The sequence below is a fragment of the Castor canadensis genome, chromosome 8 (genome assembly GCF_047511655.1).
Source record: "Castor canadensis chromosome 8, mCasCan1.hap1v2, whole genome shotgun sequence".
Taxonomy (NCBI): Eukaryota; Metazoa; Chordata; class Mammalia; order Rodentia; family Castoridae; genus Castor; species Castor canadensis.
In genome coordinates, this window is record NC_133393.1 from 90,031,954 (window position 1) to 90,053,142 (window position 21,189).

General features: G+C 36.7%; 1 protein-coding gene and 1 non-coding gene across 5 annotated transcripts in view; both read right to left on the reverse strand.

The window, feature by feature from the left end:
* Atf7 (activating transcription factor 7) overlaps positions 1-20,341 on the reverse strand; it is a 90,907-nt gene extending 70,566 nt beyond the window's left edge. The window contains exon 1 of one of the 4 annotated variants that reach the window (XM_074083492.1): positions 19,793-20,077. The gene's annotated coding sequence lies outside the window, so the exon portion shown is untranslated. Of the gene's footprint in view, positions 1-19,792; positions 20,078-20,119; positions 20,239-20,317 lie in introns of those variants that run through there. The other 3 variants (XM_074083491.1, XM_020160304.2, XM_020160305.2) reach the window with 3 other exon arrangements.
* LOC141425965 (U1 spliceosomal RNA) lies at positions 16,420-16,582 on the reverse strand. Its single transcript, XR_012451091.1, has one exon. It is a non-coding gene; the product is annotated as a U1 spliceosomal RNA (small nuclear RNA).
* Positions 20,342-21,189: the final 848 nt, after the last annotated feature.

A 21,189-nucleotide genomic window follows, 5' to 3' on the forward strand; every position in this document is an offset into this window, starting at 1 on the left:
CCAGTGCAGTTCCCTATGTCAATAAATCCACTGAACGCTCGATGCGGAAGCCATATTTCTGATCTAGAGAAGACCAAAATTTGTCACTTAATTAATTAAGGGATTATAGGAGGGGTGCTCCATTTTACAGGGCCATAATCTGGCTCCCTGGTGTATAAACTACGAACCTGTTGGCAAGGGTCGTTTATCCCAGATTATTGCCAAAGAAAACAAAGCACCCATCCTTATTGGGTTACATGGGAAATGATATTCATTAATAAAAAAATAAAAACAAGAACCTCTCCTCTCCCCACTAGGAGCCTCCTCCTCCCCCCCCACCAATCATCTGTGGCAAATGGAGAAATATTGGTGCCCTTCCCCCCTCTGATTCTATTTATGGCTAGGTTTTTAAAAGCAGCAATAAAACAAATGTCGACTCTTTGGGGGTTTACTGGGTGAATATGTTCCTGCTGTTTGTGCTGCTCTCGGCCGGAGTTCTTGGGCTGTTCTGTTGCAGCCAACAGATGTGTGCTGCTGCAGGGGATAAAAGAAATGACACTTAAAGGCATTATCATCCATCCCCTCTATTTCTCTGAAGAATTTAACAGCATTTATATTGGTTTTTTTTTAATTACTAAAGCTAAACTCTTGAAATGCTGATCAAAATTTTTTGTCAAAAATCAATAATTTTAACCTGAATGTGTTGGTAACACCTCTCGCATTTCAACTAGGAATAAAAATGAATAAGGATTAGAAATGCAAATCACAGTAAAATAAAAAGATATAAAAGATAAGTGTATTTTGGAAAGGTGGAAGAGAAAAATGGAGGGAGGAGTAAAAATAGTATTATGGAATAAATTCCTAGACATTTTCAAACATCTTTTCACAATAAAGAAAGGTATACAGAAGAATGTGAACAAGGGAAGATGAAAGGAACCATCATCTGAATATGAATATATCTGGAAATGACTTCAGAACTGGAACCAAATTTCAAATTTTATCTTGGAGATAAACTGAAATGTCAGGTCAATCTCAGTCAGGTCTGCATTAAAATAAAATGTCAACATGCTAGAATGACTCTGGTAACTGCCACACCATGCTTAAAAGTGGAGAAGAACTAGGTTACATCCCTCCTCTCCTAGGACTCACTCTGGAGTTAGAAACCAGTATTTCTGGTTGTCTAATCAGTAATTCCACAACTAATCGGTGTTTAAAATTGTGGGGTGCCCCATAAAATAGAAGGAGCTTCGTGGTCATCTTTCAATGTGACAGGAACACAGTCTACCTATGAAGGAAAGTGCTGCTATAGCATTGCTTGTACTGGAAGAGACCCTGTATGTACATACGTGTACACAGATTTATATCACATTTAGCCAGGATAAATTGCTTCAATAAATTCTGTTCCTAGGAGAGGCCAGTTCATGCTGATGATTGGGTACTAGGAAATGAGAACTTCATTCTTCTTCACACAGCCCCAGGACAAGGAGATTTTCTGGTTTGTTTGTTTTAAATACATGATTTTTTTTAAATACTTTCTGGAACCACAACATAATACAAACAAATAAATATGAGTAAATAAAAGCAAATAAATACGAAGATCAAGGCCATTATGACTGAAAATTTAGATCATCTATGGAAAGCAATTCATGCCTGGATAAATTCTTAACTGCTGTGCTAGGGATAATTTCACTTCCTAGTCCCAGAATTTGTTTTCCTAACATAATTGTAAAATGAGGATTTAATTTCAAAAAGGTCCTCTAACATATCTTGAACCAGGAAGGTTCAAAAGGGCTGGGAGTATACACAACATACGAACCAGGAAGAAATTCCTTACTTTTATTTTGGTTCTGTTACTTGGGACTAAATTTTCTCATTTTTCTAAAAGGGGGAAAAGGTTCTGGCTGAGAAGGGGGCAGCACTAGCATAAGAAGTGATTAAAATAATTCTGTACCAGTTTCTCCTTAAAGTCACAAAATTCAAATCTTAATTTGGCTTTGCACAATCACACCACAATATATCAATATATGGCTTTCAATTTTATTTAATGGAATCTTTACTAGGAATCTGAGATGAAAAATCATGTCTGTCTAAAATACAACAACAACAATAATAATAATAAACCTTGGGGAAGAAAATCTAACAGAAGAAAGTATTTTCTTTGCTCTTAAATGTTCAATTAACAGCCATTAACTGGGATTTCCTGCTTCCTTCCCAATCTGCTGGCCTTTGTTTTACCATTTTCACCAAGGAGAGACCACAATGGGAGGAAGAAGGCTGGCTTTCTTAAATGCCCACATCTATTCTTAAATCATTCCCTCATTCTCTTGCCCCTTGTCATTTCTATCACTCTTGCTTTAAAGAAAATTTAAATATTTAACAATAAGAATGATCTGTCCCCCCACCTAAAAAAAATTCCAAATTACATCTTTTGCTTTTAAATTTCTCCTTCAGGAGATGTGGCTCAAGTGGTAGAGAACAGGCTTTGCAAATGCAAAGGCCTAAATTCAAACCCCAATCCCACCAAAAAATAAATTTCTCTTTCATTCTTTGTCTGCTGCATCAATTGTTACATATGAAGAATGCTGTTGGTTATTTCTGACACTCAAAACAAATTTTTAGTTATCAGAGAGGTCAAACTGATGTTCTCTCTAAGACAAAAAGCAATATATTTCTGTAGTATAAACAGATGGAGACAAAACATGAAATCTTGAATAACCACGCTGCCATTCACTAGAATTTAACTCATACCTCATTTATAATTCTACTGCTTAACAAGTAAATCATATGTCTGGGCATGGCACTCACAGTGTGTTGGCTCCTCGATCTAAGCATTTTATAGAAGTAAACAATAAATAACAGGAGAAGGATACATACATTAAGAGGCATTGTTAAGATTAAGTGAGATGCTTTCAGCCAATATCTTAAAGCAGGAAAACAAAGATGCATTAAAAGGCTGTCCTACAGGCCAAGTCTGAAGAGGAAAACACTCCTGTATTCATAGGAAACAAAATGCGTAAATGATAAAAATTAGGATTCTGCTAGGCACCAGTGGCTCACATCTGTAAGTCGGAGACTGAGATCAGGACTGTGTTTCAAGGTTAGTCCAGGCAAATACTTTGTGAGACCCCACTTCCAAAATAACCAGTTGTTCAACTATGATCTATTGTAGGAACTTTTGTTCTTACAAATGTCCCAATGTACTGTCAGTACAACAATGATACAATAATAAAATTATTATTAAATAAAGAAATAACCACAGCAAAATGGACCAGAGGTCCAAGCAGTCCATGGCCCAAACAGTACAGTGTCTGTTTTGCAAGCATTAAGCCCTGAGTTCAAATCCCATCCCACAAAAAAATTATGATCTACCCAAAAAAGAAGTTACCTGAATGCTGGAAAGAGAAGTTAGAAAAAAATCTGAGGATTAGAGAATGATTTTTTTCTTTTATTATTCATATATGCATTAGAGAATGATTTTTAATAATTGAGATAATTTCAAAAAGTCTCTGTTAAAGGTTTTGTCAGAGCTAGAGGTAGATCCTAAAATGTGGTCACTATGCAAGTAAGAAAACAGATGAGGCCAGGTGCCAGTGGATCATGCTTATAAACGTAGTTACGCAGGAGGAAGAGATCAGGAGGACTGAGGTTCGAAGTCAGCCTGGGCAATGTAGTTTGAGAGACCCTATCTCAAAAATACCCAACACAAAACAGGACTGGCAGAGTGGCTCAAGTGGTAAAAGCAAGTGGCCTAGCAAGTATGAGGCCCTGAGTTCAAACTCTAATACTGCCAAAAAAAAAAAAAATCCAGATGAATAGATTCTGTGTACATAGATTTATCTATCTATCTATCTATCTATACTTTTTTTTTTTTGGAGACAAGGTCTGACTATGTAGCCAGGCTAGTCTCAAACTTGAGATCTTCCTGCTTCAGCCTCCCAAGGGCTGAGATCACAGCTATGCACTATTATATCCAACTCTATTTTTTTAAATGGAGTAAGGATGGAATCTGTTATTTTGGGCTATAAAGCCAATTATCTAAAGCTGGTTGTGCTGGAGGTGTGACTCAAGTGGCAGAACACTTGCCTAGCAAGCACGAAGCCCTAGTTCAAACCCCAGTAAGTTAAGCCTGGTTGTGATGGATTATTTTTCTAGTAACCAACTGATGTTAGTAAGATGGCCCAACTCTAAGTAAGGAATAAAATCATGTACATCAGGGGACTAACAGATTCCTAATAACAAAAGGCAGATATTGCTAGGTACAAAAAATGAGAAGGGCATATGTACCATAAATATTAAGAGTCATAGAAATCTAGGAGTGGCTCAAGCGGTAAGAGCGCCTGCCAAGCAAGTGTGAGGCCCAGAGTTCAAACTCCAGTACTACCAAAAAAACCAAACAAAACAAAACAAAAAAACCCATACATTAAAATGTATTTTTAAAAAAGGGAAGGAATTATCCTAGCTATCATTTACATATTCAAAAACACTTCTAAGGAACTATTAAGTACCAGGAAAAGTAGATACAAAAATAAAAAAGGAACAGCCTTAACAACAACAAAAAAATCATTTTTTGGGTTGGGGGGTCTAGGGTTTGAATTCAGGGCCTTGCACTTGGCTAAGCAAAGGCTCTGCCACCTGAGTACCATACCTCCAGCCCCCCACCAAAATAACAATCTTTTACTCATTTGGCATAAAAGAAGTCAGGCAAGTGGTAAGAATGATAGCTTAATTTATTAACTCAATTATTCAGAAGTTGATCAGCATATATATTATTTAATTCCCTTGCTATTTCTCCTATTACCTATAGTCATTTATTAAATTCTTGTGTTACCAACTCCATAGTATAGACAAGAATACACATACACACACACACAAAGAGAGTAATGGTCTTAGTAAGAGATTTAACAAGGAAGAAATATGAAATTAATAATCACAACTTACTTTTTTGGATTATATACATTTAGTCAGTTTTTAAATCCATTAATTTTTTTCACCAAATATTTTATTCCATGCCTACCATATTTTTGGGGCCCCAGTAAATCAATAGTAAATGAGATAGACAAGATTTTCTGACCCCATAGAGCTTTCTTACATTCTAAAAAAAGACAAACAAATGAACAAAGTAAGTATAGATCAACAGCAAGTAATTTCTATTAAAGAAATGAAATGGTGATGTTAATGACTAAGAGATGGCTACTTTAGTTTCTTGATTATAAAGGGAATCACTGTATTATGTGTGATCAAAAAGGGAATGGAGTAGAATATAGAGATCTAGGTTAAAAACTTTTAAGAAGTCTTTCCTTTTATAAAACAACAGATGTTCAATGAATATTTAGTAAACTTGGTGTGTTGGCTCATACCTGTAGTCTGAACACTCAAGAGACTGAGGCAGGCCGGGCACTGGTGGCTCAAGCCTGTAATCCTAACTACTCAAGAGGCAGAGATCAGGAGGATCGCAGTAAGAAACCAGCCCAGGCAATGAGTTTGCAAGACCCTATCTTGAAAAACCCTTCACAAAAATAGGGCTGGAGGAGTGGCTGGCTCAAGGTGTAGGCCCTGAGTTCAAGCCCCAGTACCACAAAAATAAAAAAATAAAAAATAAAAAATAAAAAGAGAGAGGGAGAGAGAGAGAGACACACACACACACACACAGAGGCAGGAGGATCATGAATTCAAGACCAGCCTGGGTTACATAGCAAGACCCTCCCCCCGTAAGTGATTTAATGTTCAATAACTATTTAAAGACAATATTCAAGTTTACCCTGTGAGTTTTTGCAGAAAACTGCTGGGTTCAAACGTTTACTATGCAGGTATTTATGTATTTAAGGCTATATACATTTAAGTTATAAATACATATTTGCGTATACTTTGTGCCAACCAGTTATGAATATGACTATACCCAACCAATTCTAAGCTTTGCTTATCACCCAAATAACATAAAAGCAGCTCTATGTTTTTTTATTTAGAGAGCTAAAAAAATGGGGAAAAGAGAGGTATTTGTTAAATTAATCCTTATCTTAGAGCTGTTCAACTGTATATTCCAGTACAATAGAAAGCCCATTAAGAAATGACCCAAGCCTTGTATGTACATATGAATAATAAAACAATAAAAAAATTAAAAATAAACAAATAGAAAGCCCATTAAGTATGCAGAAGAAAAGGCACCATTATACAGTACTTTTAGGACTACATATTTAGACAATCTTTCTAGAAAGCAGTTTGGCAATATTTACATTAATTATGTAAATATTTTTAAACGCTTCAAATCTTTGAATAAATCATTCTTTTAGAATTCTAGTTTAAAAACCAGAAATATATATATATATATATATATATATATATATATATATATATATATTTACACTAAAATTTTGCATATATATACATGTTAGCACTCTTGCCTAACATGCTGGGTTCAATCCCAATTACCACAAAAAACAAACTAACTAAAAAACTGGAAAGAAAGAACGTGGTATAATTGCTTTCACAAAAACATTATATCTTGGTAGCGGGGAGAAATGGCCCAAACATTGTATGTACATATGAAAAAATGAAAAAAAATTTTAATCTCAACAAATAAAATGTTCATTATAGTAACATTTATGACCAAAAAAGAATAGGAATTAAATTAAGTATTTAAGAGGAACTGACAAACATAAATTAAGGAATTGCTTTACAACAGATAATGCTTAAAATGTTAAGAATAACATTTTGAGTCTCTCTTCTCTCTCTCTTTATTTATTTTTCTTGGCAGTACTGGGGTTCAAACTTAGGGCCTTATATTTGCTAGGCAGGTGCTCTACCACTTAAGCCACTCCGTCAGTCAAGAATATTTTGAAAATTATTTAATGACATGAGAAAATGCTAAGTATTAAATGAAAAAAAGCAGGATATAAAATGACATATGCATCATAATTATAAATCCATAAAAAGCAAACAAAATAATAAGCATATTTCAAAAATCAAAAATCTTAATGTAATCTAATAGTAAAAAGAATACCGACAGGAATAAGTGAAAAAACATGTCTTTAAAAGGGGAAAAAAAGGCCTGCATCTAACAGACTATTCTAAAGCACTAAACAGTAAATTTAAAACTCATACCAAGTTGGTCATTCTCTACTATAAAGCAATAGAACCAACTAGAAAATTAAGTTCAAAAAGAACCATCAAAAAAGTCTAAAACTGGGGGGCAAAGGGGATAAAGTAGAATGGTGGAGGGGGTGAATTCAAGTATGATATATTTGAAACATTGTCAGAACCTTTGTAAATGTCACAATGTACCCCACACAACACAACAATAAGGTCTAAAAGACATGGTGGAAATTTAAACCTACATTAATATACATGGTAAGCCAAGCAGTTCAAGGTAGTTCCTTCTTGTTACTTTCAGGGACCCATTTTCAGAATCCCATTAATGTTCCTTAACAAGACATATTACTTACAGTAATAAATAAATAATAATAACAGTAAACAATTAGAAATTGTCCCAACCATGCATCTCAAAGGGAACAAAGAGAGCTGAAACCAAGCTTAGCAGGTACTGAATGCCATTTAGCTTAGTTTTAAACAAGCTGAAAAATTTAGACAGGCATCCAAACAGAGCTCTATAGGCTCCATTCCCTTATGATATTAAAAAGAAAGATTATATCCAAACAGTTCTCTTCAAAAAATACAGTTTACTATAACAAGTTTCAGAATCTAAGATAATTTAGCTGCTGCTAAGCAAAAAGTATAAACACACTGAAGTTCTTTTTCACAGCAGTCTCAACATTTTATCCTTCATAGGCTACTCAGTGATGCTCTGAATATACATTACATATACAATACCACCTTAAGGAAAAAGTTAGGCTACAATGCAGGTTATATGGGCCCCAAAAAACAAAGTAAATTCAAGTTTTACCAGGTAAGTAGATTATTTAGGAATTAAAATTTGTTTATAAATCTGGATTAATTTTCTATTCTATTATTTGTATCACAATGGTTTAGCATACATGATGTCGTTAATAGGTAAAGCAACTACTTATAAAGGATGTAAAAAGTACACAGACTACTATAATCTTAAACTAATTAGCCTATTGTTTTACATCAGCATTTTGTGAAGCACCTTGCTAACACGCTGGAAAACTAAGGCAAGAGTTATAAAAATTTGGCAAAAAAGGAGTCAAGAGATTGAGGTTGGTCTGAATTGTAGTTATTTGTTCTCACATACTCCAAACAAGATACAAAGATGAACAAGATGGGGCTAGTAGAGTGGCTCAAGTAGTAGAGTGCCTGTCTAGCAAGTTTGGCTCCAAGTTCAAACCCCAGTACCATCAAAAAACAAACAAAAAGCCACAAAATGTACAACACATCCTTTTATAACTCCTCAAAGTCATATGACAATTTATATATTGTTTAACTACTTATAACTGAATTATGTATTTGCAACAATTTAGCACACAACAGGTGTTTCCTATATGCTTATTATACAAAATGAATGTCTAGAAACATTTATTTGATGGACTACAAATTTTTGAAGTAAATTTTTTTTTCTTTCGAGACAGTATCTCACTATGTAATCCAGGCTGGCCTTGAACTCATGATCCTCCCGCCTCTGCTTCTTGAGTGCTGGGATTACAAGTATGTACCACTACAACTGGCCTTAAAGTATCCTTTTTTTTTTTTTTTTTTTTTTTAGTCTAGGAAAATTAAGTACAGAAGTTCTCCTCCCTTGCTGAAGGCATGAGTCAAGTAATAGTTCAAATTCCAGCATGGCCAGAAAAAAAAAAAGATTAGTTTTAGAAATCCCCCTTATCACAGGGAATACCTTCCAAGACTCAAAGTGCCAGAAACTACACTTAACACCAAATGATATATATGTTTATTTCCTATATGTCCAGAAGTATGGTCACATGTTTGATGCCCTGGTGCATTCTTTTATTACGTAAAATAAGGGTTACTTGAATACAAGTTCTGTGTTTTGGTGGATATTAATTTGATAATTGAGAAGGGTACAGAATAACTAATAGGCAGCATACTGGATAGATTCAAAGACTGGCTTGACAAAGGAGATGAGGCACATCTCAGGATCCTGAGCAGGACAGATTGGGATGACACCAGATTTCATCATACTACTCACAACAGTGTGTAATTTAAAACTTACGAACTGCTTATTTCTGCAATTTCCAACTTAATAATTTCAGACCTCAATTAACAAGGGATAACTGAAACACCAGAAAGCAAAACTGCAAATAAGGAGAGGGACACTGTAATGTTCATAGTATCAACATTAAGCATATTTTAATTATTTTTGGGGAGTGGTCTGGGGTTTGAACTCAGGACCTCACCCTACCATGGAAGCCACTCCACTAGCCCTATTTTGTCTTGGGCATTTTTGCGATATAGTTTCCAGAACTATTTGCCCACGCTAGCTTCAAACTGCAATCCTCCTAATCTCTGCCTCCTGAGTAGCTAGGATTATAGGCATGAGACACTGGCACCTGGCTTATTTTTAAATTCATAAACTAGGTATACCATATACCAAGGGTTGGCAAAGTTCAGCTCATAGGCCAAATCTTTCAGCCTGCCAATTATTTTTGAATAAACTAAAAGCTAAGAATGGTTTTTACATTTTTAAATTGTTGGGAAAAAAAAAGGAAAAAAGAATATTTTGTGTCACATTAAAATGTGGCTCAAATGGTAGAGCACCTGCCCAGCAAGAGTGAAGCCAAGTTCAAATTCCAGTACTGTCAAAAAAAAAAAAGGATGGTGACATTTAGCAAGGAGGGGAGAAGACAATGAAGGAGGGGGTAAATCTAATTAAGATTGCAAACTAATATATGCTAATAAAAAATCCTAAAACAAGAAAAACTACATGGGGCTGGTGGCATGGCACAAATGGTAGAGCACCTGCCTACCAAGTGCAAGGCCCTGAGTTCAAACCACTAACACACACACACACACACACATACACACAAAATAATACAAACAAAACGACTTGGGGTATGACCCAAGTAGAGTAGTAGAGTGCTTAACTAACATGCTGTAGCCCTTGGGTTCAATCTCCAGTACCAAAAAAAAAAAAAAAAAAAAATTATAGGAAATTTATAGAAAAAAATCCATTAAAACGTTATAGGGCTGGGGGTGTAGCGCAGTGTAGAGCACTTGCCGAGCATGTGCAATGCTCTGGATCGATTACTACAGCACCACACACATAGGCAAAAAAAAAGCTGTATTAGTTCACATCCATGCTTATTAATTTACATATCATACATGGCTACTTTTGTACTAGAATGGCAGAAGTGAATAGGTACAACAGGGTAATAGTATTAATGACCAGTAGCCCACCCTTTGAAAAGCACTAAGAAGATCAAAGAGGTTATAATTTCTTCCATGAGGAAAATAGCTATATTTTTCAAGCTTGGAACTAAAAGATAGCAGTTCTCAAAATGAACTCCATGGATCCCTACAAATATCTGAGACTCTTTCAGAGGGCTCACAGGGGTGAAAAATCACTCATGGGTAAAAGATCTATTTAAAGAACAAAACAGACTAATGCATTTTAATGTAATAGATGTGGTCTCAAATTCTACACTATAGCTAACCTTTAAGAAACTATCACTTTTCAGATTTTGGTATTGTATCAAAGCAGACTATCTATAATTATCTGAAAATAATCTTTCCATTTTCTGTTACACATCTGCATGACCCATTTTCTTCACATACTTAAAGCAAAACAATGTATCTTAAACAGTTCAAGAGACATATCTTGAAAAAAACCCTTCACAAAAAAAGGGCTGGTGGAGTGGCTCAAGGTGTAGGCCCTGAGTTCAAGCCCCAGTACGGCAAAAAAAAAAAAAAAAAAGAGTAAAAGGGGTGATACTACACTGAAAAGTTGGAGATCCACTATTTTAAGAATTACAAGAACAGTTGAGTACCTAGACAAATCAATCAAGCAGAAGGTTGAAATAAATTTCTGGATTTCAGACTCAGACATGCACGGACCAGTTTCAAAGAAAGAAGCCAGCAAAGTACACCAAGTAGTTTTGTAGCAAATAACAGAAGACACATGCTGGTGAGAATTAGGCTGAATCATAAGTTAGACAATACGTGGCCAAGACTTAGAACCTATCTGGAAGCAGCTTTACTAGGCAACTACTTGACTAGAAGTTTTCTTTTAAGCCTCCCTAGGGTTTTGGAAGAGTCGAGGAACTATATTGAGCTATAATAAAGCAAAACCAAAGAAGCTACAACTTGCTAAAATGACAGCAGGAAGCATAGTTAGAATATTACACCTACCTATATTTGACTTCAATGTGCATCTTTTTAAAATTTTTATCTTTTGCTGTGTTGGGGATCAAACCCAAGGCCTTAAGCATGCTAGGCAAATACTCTACCACTGAGTTATATACTCCTAGGTTTCTCAACATGCATTTTAGAAGTAGAAAAAGTCCTGGAAACTGGTAGAATGTCAATAGAAAATTATATAACATTCATTGTGGTTTTTTTCCTACTCATTTTCAGATAAAGTGTGATCTCTAAAACATAAACCAATAGCCATCAATATGAAACATTGATTTTTTTTTTTTTTTTTTGGAGACAGAGTCTTGTTGTCTAGACTAATCCCAAAATTTACAATCCTCCTGCCTGCCTCAGCCCCTGATGAAGCTGGGGTATTACAGGCATGCACCACCAGGCCAGGATCAAAAACACTAATCTTTAAGGACTAATTTTAAATCTTCATGGATTTAGGCTATAAACAACAAACTTTACACTAAATTTTAACATTTAAACCTTAATATGAGTTTGGTTCTAGATACGAAAAGCTTCAATATTTCACAATAACAATCATGGGAAAATTCTGGAAAAAAAGATCTATTTTATAAGTCTGCACACATGCTTGTTTTGTTTTGTTGGAGGTACTGGGGTTTGAACTCAGGGCCTCATGTGAACCACTCCACCAGTCTTTTGTGTGTATGTGTTGGGTATTTTCAAGATAGGGTCTCAAGAACTATTTTCTCAGGCTGGCCTTGAACTGAGATCCTCCCGATCTCTGCCTATGTGGCTAGGATTACAGGTGTGAACCACCGGCACCTGGCTGTGTACATATTTGTAACACAGTTATCCATTATGGGTATTCCAACACTCATTAGCTGACACTGGCCAGTCCTAGGCCCAGTATAGCAAAGTACTGCTTGAGCAAAACTAAAAGATAATTCAGGCTAGGCCACAGCAGCACATGTCTATAATCCCAGATACTTGGGAGGTGTAGATTGGGAGGATCATGGTTCTAGGCCAGTCCCAGCAAAAAGTTAGTGAGACCCCTCATCTCAAAACTAAGCCCATAATGGTGGTACACATCTGCAATCCCAGCTATGAGCGAGGCTGTATGTAGGAGGAGCACAGTCCCAGGCCAGCCCTGGCAAAAACATGAAACCCTATCTGAAAAATAACTAAAGCAAAAAAGGGCTGGGGGCATGCTCAAGTGACAGAGCACCACCTCAACAAGCACAAGGCCATGAATTCAAAGCCCAGTACCACCAAAAATAAATAAATAAATAGTTAGTTTAAGAAAAATGGTGCTATAGGAGTTATTTTGATATCAGAAATAAAATAAAACCAACAATGTTCTATTCATGTTTGATGAAGCTTAAATAAATAAAACTAGTAAGAAACTGGTGCCAATGTAAGTCACCTACAGCAATCAACAGATCATCTTAAGTTTATAATAATCAAGCACGTTCTTATTTCAAAAGGAATGGACATTTGTTGGTGGTAGGTTTTGGTGCTGGGGATTGAACTCAGGGCTTCGCACACTCCAAACATGCTCCTACCACTTAAATACATTCTCAGTTCTCCCCTTTTTAAATCTGAAAGATGTACTTTTTTTCTACTGCATGGTAAATTTTAAGTTCAAAATAAAATTGACCCTTTCTTCTCTATCTCAGAAAGACGCTCTCTACCAGGTAAGGATAATAGGTATAAAGACAGCAAGCTGGGGGTGGGGGAGGGGGACAGAGTAGAGAAATAACCCAAACAATGTATGCATATGTAAATAAATAAACAACAACAAAAAGACAGCAAACTGGGTTTTGTGAGAAGGCGGGGCTGTAGAAGAACACTGTTAACAGAGGCCCAAGGCACAAACTGACCAAGTAACTTTTTAAGCTAAATCTTGGCTCCCATTAGACTCTCACAAACTGATATTTATTAACAAGGAATGCAGTACTAAATTTTTTTTGCAAAGTCTGGTTTTTAATGGATGAGAACATTTAGGATTAAAATTACCAAAAGATGAGAGAAAGCTAACAAAGCTGTGAGTTTGCAATGAATTATGTTTTATTTATTTATTTGTTTGTTTGTTTGGCAGTACTGGGGTTTGAACTCAAGACTTCACATTTGCTAGGCAGGAACCGTACTAAATGAGTCACTTCGCCAGCATCAATTTTGTACTAAACACAAGATTTCACAAGACTATATACTACCTCACCTTTGGTTTAGTTAGGAACCTTTGCTAAATGTCAGTCTACAAAGTTTTAAGAATTAAATCAAACAAATTTATCCTTTCATACACTCTTTCTTGAGTTGTAACACTCATCATTCCTCTCTAAGGAAACTATAAAGGAAATACTTTCAAAACTGAACTGAATTTTGCTTCATTGTACACAGGCAGTATATTATTCAGAAAACGAAAAAAAATTTCTAAACAAAAGGACAAATAAGAAAAGGAAAAAAAGGGAAATGTTATGATTTAACAAACCACCAGTATCTTTTCAAAACAAAATTCCCACCAGGGAAATTCTGAAGAGAAAATATCATGATAAAGTTTTTTTTTTTAATTTTATTTTTATTTTATTTTGATAAAGTATTTTTTAAGACATGAAATGACCCCAATGCAAAATAATTGTTGTTTTTAGTTCAAAGAAGTTATTATATTTCTCATGATACATGTTCCTTACTTTATGTATTCCATTCCCACTAGGTCATAGGGCCATATTAATTTCATTTTCTTTACAGTCTATTTTTCTTCCTGATTCTTCAACAGTAAGTTCCTTGATGTGAGCTTCTGTTTATGAATGCTTAGACTAGAAAGGATCTTGAGGGTCATCAAGCCTATCCTTCTACTTTCCAGGAGAATTCATGATTTACAGTATCAGAAAGATGAGATATATGTAAAAAAAAAAAAAATATATATATATATATTTAAAATGCACCTTGTCATGCTACTTTAATCGTACATTTACATTCACAATTTGCAATTTTTAAAAAGAGAAAGTAAAAAATTTAAACCCCAAAAGAGGAAGGTACTTTAAAATGCATTTATCAGCTAAAATTGCTCAAACATAAATTCAACTGTCAGGTCTAAAATTAACACACAGGAAAGTTGTTGGCTGCCAATATATAGTCTTTAGCCACTAGCGATGACTTCTGGTGCTCCATCTGGTTTGTAGCACCATTTCGCCTCTAGCACATAGTCTGGCAAACTTCAACCACCACACCAACAAACTACAACAATAAATGGTAATTATGTGTATATGGATTTGTATGTTTACAATTAGTGTACGTTTTATTCCAAATAAAAATGAAAAAGTTCTAAAACAGAAATATCAATGTCACAAGGGAGCTACAATACAACTGTTTTTTGGACAGTAGTTTAATTTTCTGATTTATAACTTAAAATGTTCAGAGAAGGAAGTTTTTTCCTAAAAGTTTCTAAAACAGAATTTTATCTAATGACCAAGAAAACCAGGCCATTATAGTAAACTGTTAATCATTCCAGAAGAAGGAGAGGAGGGGGAGGAGAAGGAAAGAAGAAAAACAAGCCGGCAGGACCAGAATTATTGGAAATGAAGGGGAAAAAAATGGTAATTTTTAAGTGTGGTGCAGGAAAGGTGGAATACACAAATTATACACTGGTGAAATAGATACTATTTCCCACAAAGACTCTAAAATGAATTAAATAGATTATTTTATGAACAATTGGGAAGTTATACCATGATCTATAAACAGTAGTTATTTAGGTAACTAAAGCCTAATCCCAGCACTGGGGAGACTGAGGCAGGAGAATCTCAATTTCAAGGCTGGCCTGGCTGTGCAGAGAGACCGTATCTCAAAAAACAAAAATAAAGATAAGTAAACAGAAATTAATATCTAACCTTAATTTTCTTTCTTTTTTTTTTTTTTTTTTTTTTGGACAGAGGGTCACTAGCCTAGGAGGTAGTCTTTATAAGAGACTGAATATGAGTACATTTGAATTTCAACAGGATAACTGTTGATACTTCACGGAAAATAAAGGTTAGATGATTAAAAAAAAAAAAAAATAGCAAGTGGGATTCGTAACTGAATTTTACCCAAAGAGTTAATGTTAACACAATCATAGTTTACTAATAATATACAGTATTGCCCTATCCTTATATATTTTTACCAGTGACTTAAAATGAAAACAAAGGCATCATATCTATCAAATTTATCAATCATATAAAGACATGAGCTAAAAAACACTATCAAGCTAAAATAATAAGCCAAAACTAATAGGTTAATAATTGTAGGGATAAATGTAAAGTTCTCAATTATATTTTAAAAAATCAACTAAACTTGGGCTGGCCAAGTGCCTCAAGCAGTAGAACACCTGCCAAGAAAGCATGAGCTCTTGAGTTCAAACCCCAGTACCACCAAATAAAAAAAACTGACTAAACAAATTAATGTGACCTTATTAAGATATAGAGTAAAGTTAAAAAAAGAAGCTATGTTCTCCCACCCCTATTTTGTACTGATCTGATGGTATCTGAAGTGTTATATTCAGATTATTCAGAACCGCATAAGGAATCCTAAAACCTGGCAACTAAGAAGAACCTGAACTTTATTTAAAATGTCATGTACGCTGGGTGCCAGTGGATCATGCCTATAATCCTAGCTATTCACAAGGCAGAAATCAGATGGATCAAACTGGGAAATAGTTCATGAGACCCATTTTGAAAAAATCCATCACAAAAAAGGGCTGGCAGAATGGCTCAAGAGGTAAGAGCACCTGCCTAGCAAGCCTGGGCCCTGAGTTCAAACCCTAATCCTGAAAAAAAAAAAAACAAAAAAACCAGTCATTTAAAGAATTGCTGAAAGAACTTGGGATATTTACCCAGAAAAGAGATGTCTCCTTTTTTTTTGGATGGGAGGAGAGGGAAGACACTGGTATTTGAACTCAGGGCTTCTCATTTGCTTACAAAGCAGGCACTCTACCACTTCAGCTACACCTCCAGTCCATCCTGTTCCGGTTATTTTGTAGATGAGGTCTCCAACTATTTATTTGCCCCATCTGGCCTCAAACTACGATCCTCCTGATCAAAGCCTTCTAAGTGACTAGCAAGGATTATAGGCATGAGCCACTGGCACCCAGCCAGAAAGAGATGTCTTGAAGGTATATAAATGTCAAACATTTTAAATCCATCATTTTTTTTTCTTTTTTTTTTGAAGGAGAGAGCATGAACACAGTCCCCTGCTACCACAAATTATGCAGTCGAGTTTCCCACATTTGGAGAAATCACTGGGGTCAGCACATCTGGAGTGCAATGGATAAGCCTCTCCCTGGGAAAACCTCCTTGGTATCATGGTATCTCCCCCGCTAGGTAAGTATTAAGTCTATCATATTGACAAAGACTTAGTTTTATTTTATGGCATCAGAGGACAGAACTAAAGACCTTTAACACAATGTAAAGAATGTTACAAAAAGTAGAACTCCAATAATGAAACAATGTATCTGTGAATAGAGACCTCTTCCTCACATCCATTTGAAAGTTAAGATCATCCATCAAGGATTCCAAATAGGATATGACAAATACACCCAATCTCAACTCTGTCCAAAGGCAGTGTCAGAGAAGCTTAAAAATTGTTTTCTTTGACATGTTTTTAAAGTGATAGAGGACTTCCTCAAGAACTCCAAAATCACAGAAACATTTTCGGAGAAATCAGCAACAGAAATTAACAATTTTTTTTTTAAATAAATGCTGCATTTTTTTTCTCAAAGAAACAATATCTACACCTTAACTGTAGTACCTTTATCAAGCGATGGGGGATAATTATATATCAGCCTATCCTAAGAAGAAAACACTTACATGGCAGTGCAATTTGTTCCACCTGAAACTTCCTTGCAAGAAGGCTCCTCCTTATCAGAGACTCCTTCCCACGGCAGTTTAGGAAAATTTCAGTCTTTTTTTTTTTTTTTTTTTTTTGGTTACACTGAAGTTTGAACTCAGGGCCTCACAACTGCTTAACTGCTTGGCAGGCACTCTTACTACCTGAGCCACTCACTCCGCCAGCCCTTCTTTTGGGGGGATGGGTTTTTGAGATAGGGTCACACAAGTTATTTGCCCAGGGCTGGCTTCGAACTGCAGTCCTCCTGATCTTTGTCTCCTGAGTAGCTAGGATTACAGGTGTGAGCCACCAGCACTCAAAAAAATTTCAATCTTAACATGCACAAAACAGTAACTTTTGAGAACTGCAAAGCAGCTATGTTCAAGCAGAGTCAGGGACTTTACTTGAGGCAAAGTAGTAGCTTAAGAGTTCGCTGAAAAACAATTTTCATTTTGGGTTAGAAGTAAGGAAAGAGAACAGTATGATATGGTAACAGTAGCTATTAACATTTTAAAGTCATGGTAAACAAAGGCATTTAAAAATTGTATCAGTAAAACTACCACAAGGTGTAAACTTTGATAAGTTGTAAGATGACCGGTGTTATCACTGTCTAGCTTTCTGCTAGGTGGGAACACTAGTGAGAAAAAAAAAAATCTTACACTTAATAGTGTTCAAGTTAAAGCCATTATAAAATTGAGCCTGGAAGATTTACGTCATCATAAATTCTAGACTGAGAGACAAAAACAAAGGACTTTGTTCTCTCATTGGGTATTTTTGCGTGTGTGCTGCTGCCAGGCAAACTGTGAAAGGGTTCTGAATGCCCAACAGCAATGGTATTGAAATACTGGAACCCAACTCAGTAGTTAATGCTGAGGGTCAGTAATTAATTGGTCTCAGTGTGCTGTAAGTGCAACTTCCTGGCCAGGAAGAAAAGCTTCAAGTGGCTGCTAGAAACCAAAGGTTAACACAAAATTACATACTCTGGTTTTTCTTCATATATTACCTTTACTGGTATTTCAAACATAATTCTCAAAAGTAAATTCCCAAAAGTAAAAGCAGCAGCTGGGATGTAGCTCAGTGGTTAAGCTACATTTCTCCTGCCTAACATGTGCAAGGTCCTGGGTTTGATCTCAGCATGGCAAAGAAGAAGAGGAGGAATATAAAAGAAAAATCTATGCAATAGCAAATAAATTTTTATTGTATTAGTCTAATTCATTATTAAATGATACATAACTATTAAACAAACGGCAAAGTCCTGTCCCTTTTCTGTACAAAATTAAGAACAAACTGGTAAGACTACTTAGCATAGCTGCCAAACTTTCCTTTAGCTTCTTTTTTTACAGACATGTTACATTTCGCAATAGCCTCCACTTTCCTTACGTCCTCCATGTTTAAATACAAATTGTGTTTGTTTTCCCCAACCTTTGTCCTAAGATATTATGACATATCTTTAGTGTCTGAATCTGAATTCAAAGGAAAAACTAAAAAATATTAACTTTCCTGAACTATGAGTCTATTTTATTTACACCATTTAAAAATATATAAAATAATTAAGACTAACTGTAATCATCCACTTAATAACTCTAAGAATGAGCAGAGGGCTGGGATGTAGCCCAGTGGTAGAGCACTTGACTAGTATGTGCGAGGCCCTGGGTTCGATATCCAACACCAAAAAAAGAAAAGACAACAAAAGAATGAGTGTAGAAGCCACATTTAACAAAACTCCACTTAGGATATTAGCACTTAGTGTCTATACAGACTTTCTACAAAAACTACACTACTACAAACTATTAAACACAGGAAACAAGTGAGCTTGCTGAAAAAAAAATCTGCACACCTCCTCAAACCTACACTTATATGGCAAGGCCCTCACTCAGAGATACTAAAACAACCTCTGTTAAGTAGAAAACAAACTTCAAGTTAGGAAAGTAGCAATGCAGGAATCTGGGTAGGAGGTGCCATGGGTAGTACACACCCCAGTGAGAGAACATAACAAGCAATTCAGAGCAGCATATAAGTCCCTATGGGGCTCTAACTTGGACTGCTGAAGTCCCCAGCCCACATCTCTGTTTTGGAAGACATGAAGTTTGAAAAGGAGAACAGGAAAAAGAAAATCAGAGAAGTGATGAGTGTTCTATTTTTCTCCTTCTGGACACCTATCCCAGCACTCTGGTAGGCTGGTCACCAAACTGGGTGTCATATCCACCAGAATCTCTAATTCAACATCCATCCCAGCCTCCCTTCCATACCTAGGCTAACAACCTGCATATATCAGCTGTGTCCTTTCCAAACACCTCCCTTAACCCCATACCAACTATTCCCAAAGCCAACCCACCCACAGTGTCTTCTGTACTCACTGACTTAATTTTTCCAACTCCATACCTTCTCTCTGATAATGCAACTTAAATGCCATGACTTTCATTTCCAATGATCTACCCCTACACCTTCTTCCCAGCCAAACACAAACGCATGTTTTCACCTAATCAAGGTCCTTCTCACCTACTCATACCTCTCTTGCCTATTACCCCTGCCATTTCCAATGCCAAGCCCCTAACTCTACTCTTTAGAAAGCCTGAGTTTTCAACCTAGTTTACAAGTTCTCCTCTTTTTCACATTCCATGATTCTTCCACATTAGACTCCACTAAACTACTCTTCCCTCAAGATTCAATTCCCCTCTCCTTGCCACGCCCTGTGCCCCCCGGGGCTACTTACCCCAAGTTCTCCCCACACTTCAGGCCTCTCTGGCCCCGCCTTCCCCAAAAGGAAGGAGGAGGGAGGAGAGAGAGGAGGGCGGCACTCCGCAGGTAAAGCGATCTCCCATTAGTGCTCATCGCCGCCAATCTTGGGATCCTTCTCTCTTATTGGTTAGCTTTAGTCTATGCCCCACCCTCTTCCTCAGACACGGCCCGGCCACCGCCTCAGCGCCCCCGTCCAACACAGACTGGGAGGGGAGACCTTGCCCCGAGACGCCGGGACTGGTCAGAGTTGAAGGGGAGACTCCTGTCAGATCATAGACTTGCTAATGTTAACAGGACTCACCCGCTGGTAGCTCCGTCGCCTCCCGCCCGCCCGCGCTCGAGCCTACAATCTGTCTCCAGCTCCTCCTTTCCCCCCCTCAGCGGAGCAGATACTTTCCTCCCGTCCGGCCAGGCGCGCTCACCTCTCGCGAGAAGCCGGAGGTGGGAGGGGCGAGATTAGTGGGGCTGCGTTGGAAAGGGGCCGAGGGGCGGGGCTTACCGTGGTCAGAGCCTGCGTTAAAGGCTGAGCTAGTTCTGTACACACGGGTTACACGTGCACGGTTGTAGAGGCTGGAGGGAGAGGGAGAAAGAAAAAAAGGAAAGGTAATCTTTACAGATGCCTGTAGTGATGGAGATCCAAAAAGTGAAGCAAATATTCTAGGGAATGAGATTATCTCAAGGAACACACTTTAAAAACTTTATACCTAGGCAAAGATTCCAAACAGGTGAATAAATTGTATTTTCTTCTGTACACTTCAGTATTATCATTGTAGCTACAATCTCTGCTGTGTGTGACTGTATGGCTTGTATTTGGAGTGAGGTGGGGAAGGAGGAAGGTGGTGGTAAGAGTTCAACCCCAGAAACTGTCTACTTTTTAAAGAATGTGCTGTTTGTTTCTACTACTACTCAGGTTCAGTACTTCCTTAATGGCATAGTAGTTTAAAATCCCTTAGCACTAGAAATGGAGTGAATATATTGGAAAAAGTAGTTCAACTGTACTGCATCTCAGGTGGTGTTGTTTTACAAGAGCAATGACCTTGAGTGAGATGATTCTGTGAGACTGTATGTACAATGAGGGAGCAATCTCATTTTACTCAAAAGTTGTAATATCAAATGACATATGAAATTACTTAGCAATTAGCAATTTTTAAAAAGCATTCTAGGATTGGGAGTGTGGTTCAGTGAGAAGCCCTAGGTTGGATTCCCAGTATGGAGGTCGGGGGAAGTATTGCATTATTCAGCAAGTATATTAACAAAATTTAGTAGGACATAGCTGGCCGGTGGTGGCTCACGCCTGTAATCCTAGCTACTCAGGAGGTGGAGATGGGGAGGATCCTAATTCGAGGCCAGCCTGGGCAAAAACTTGGTGCG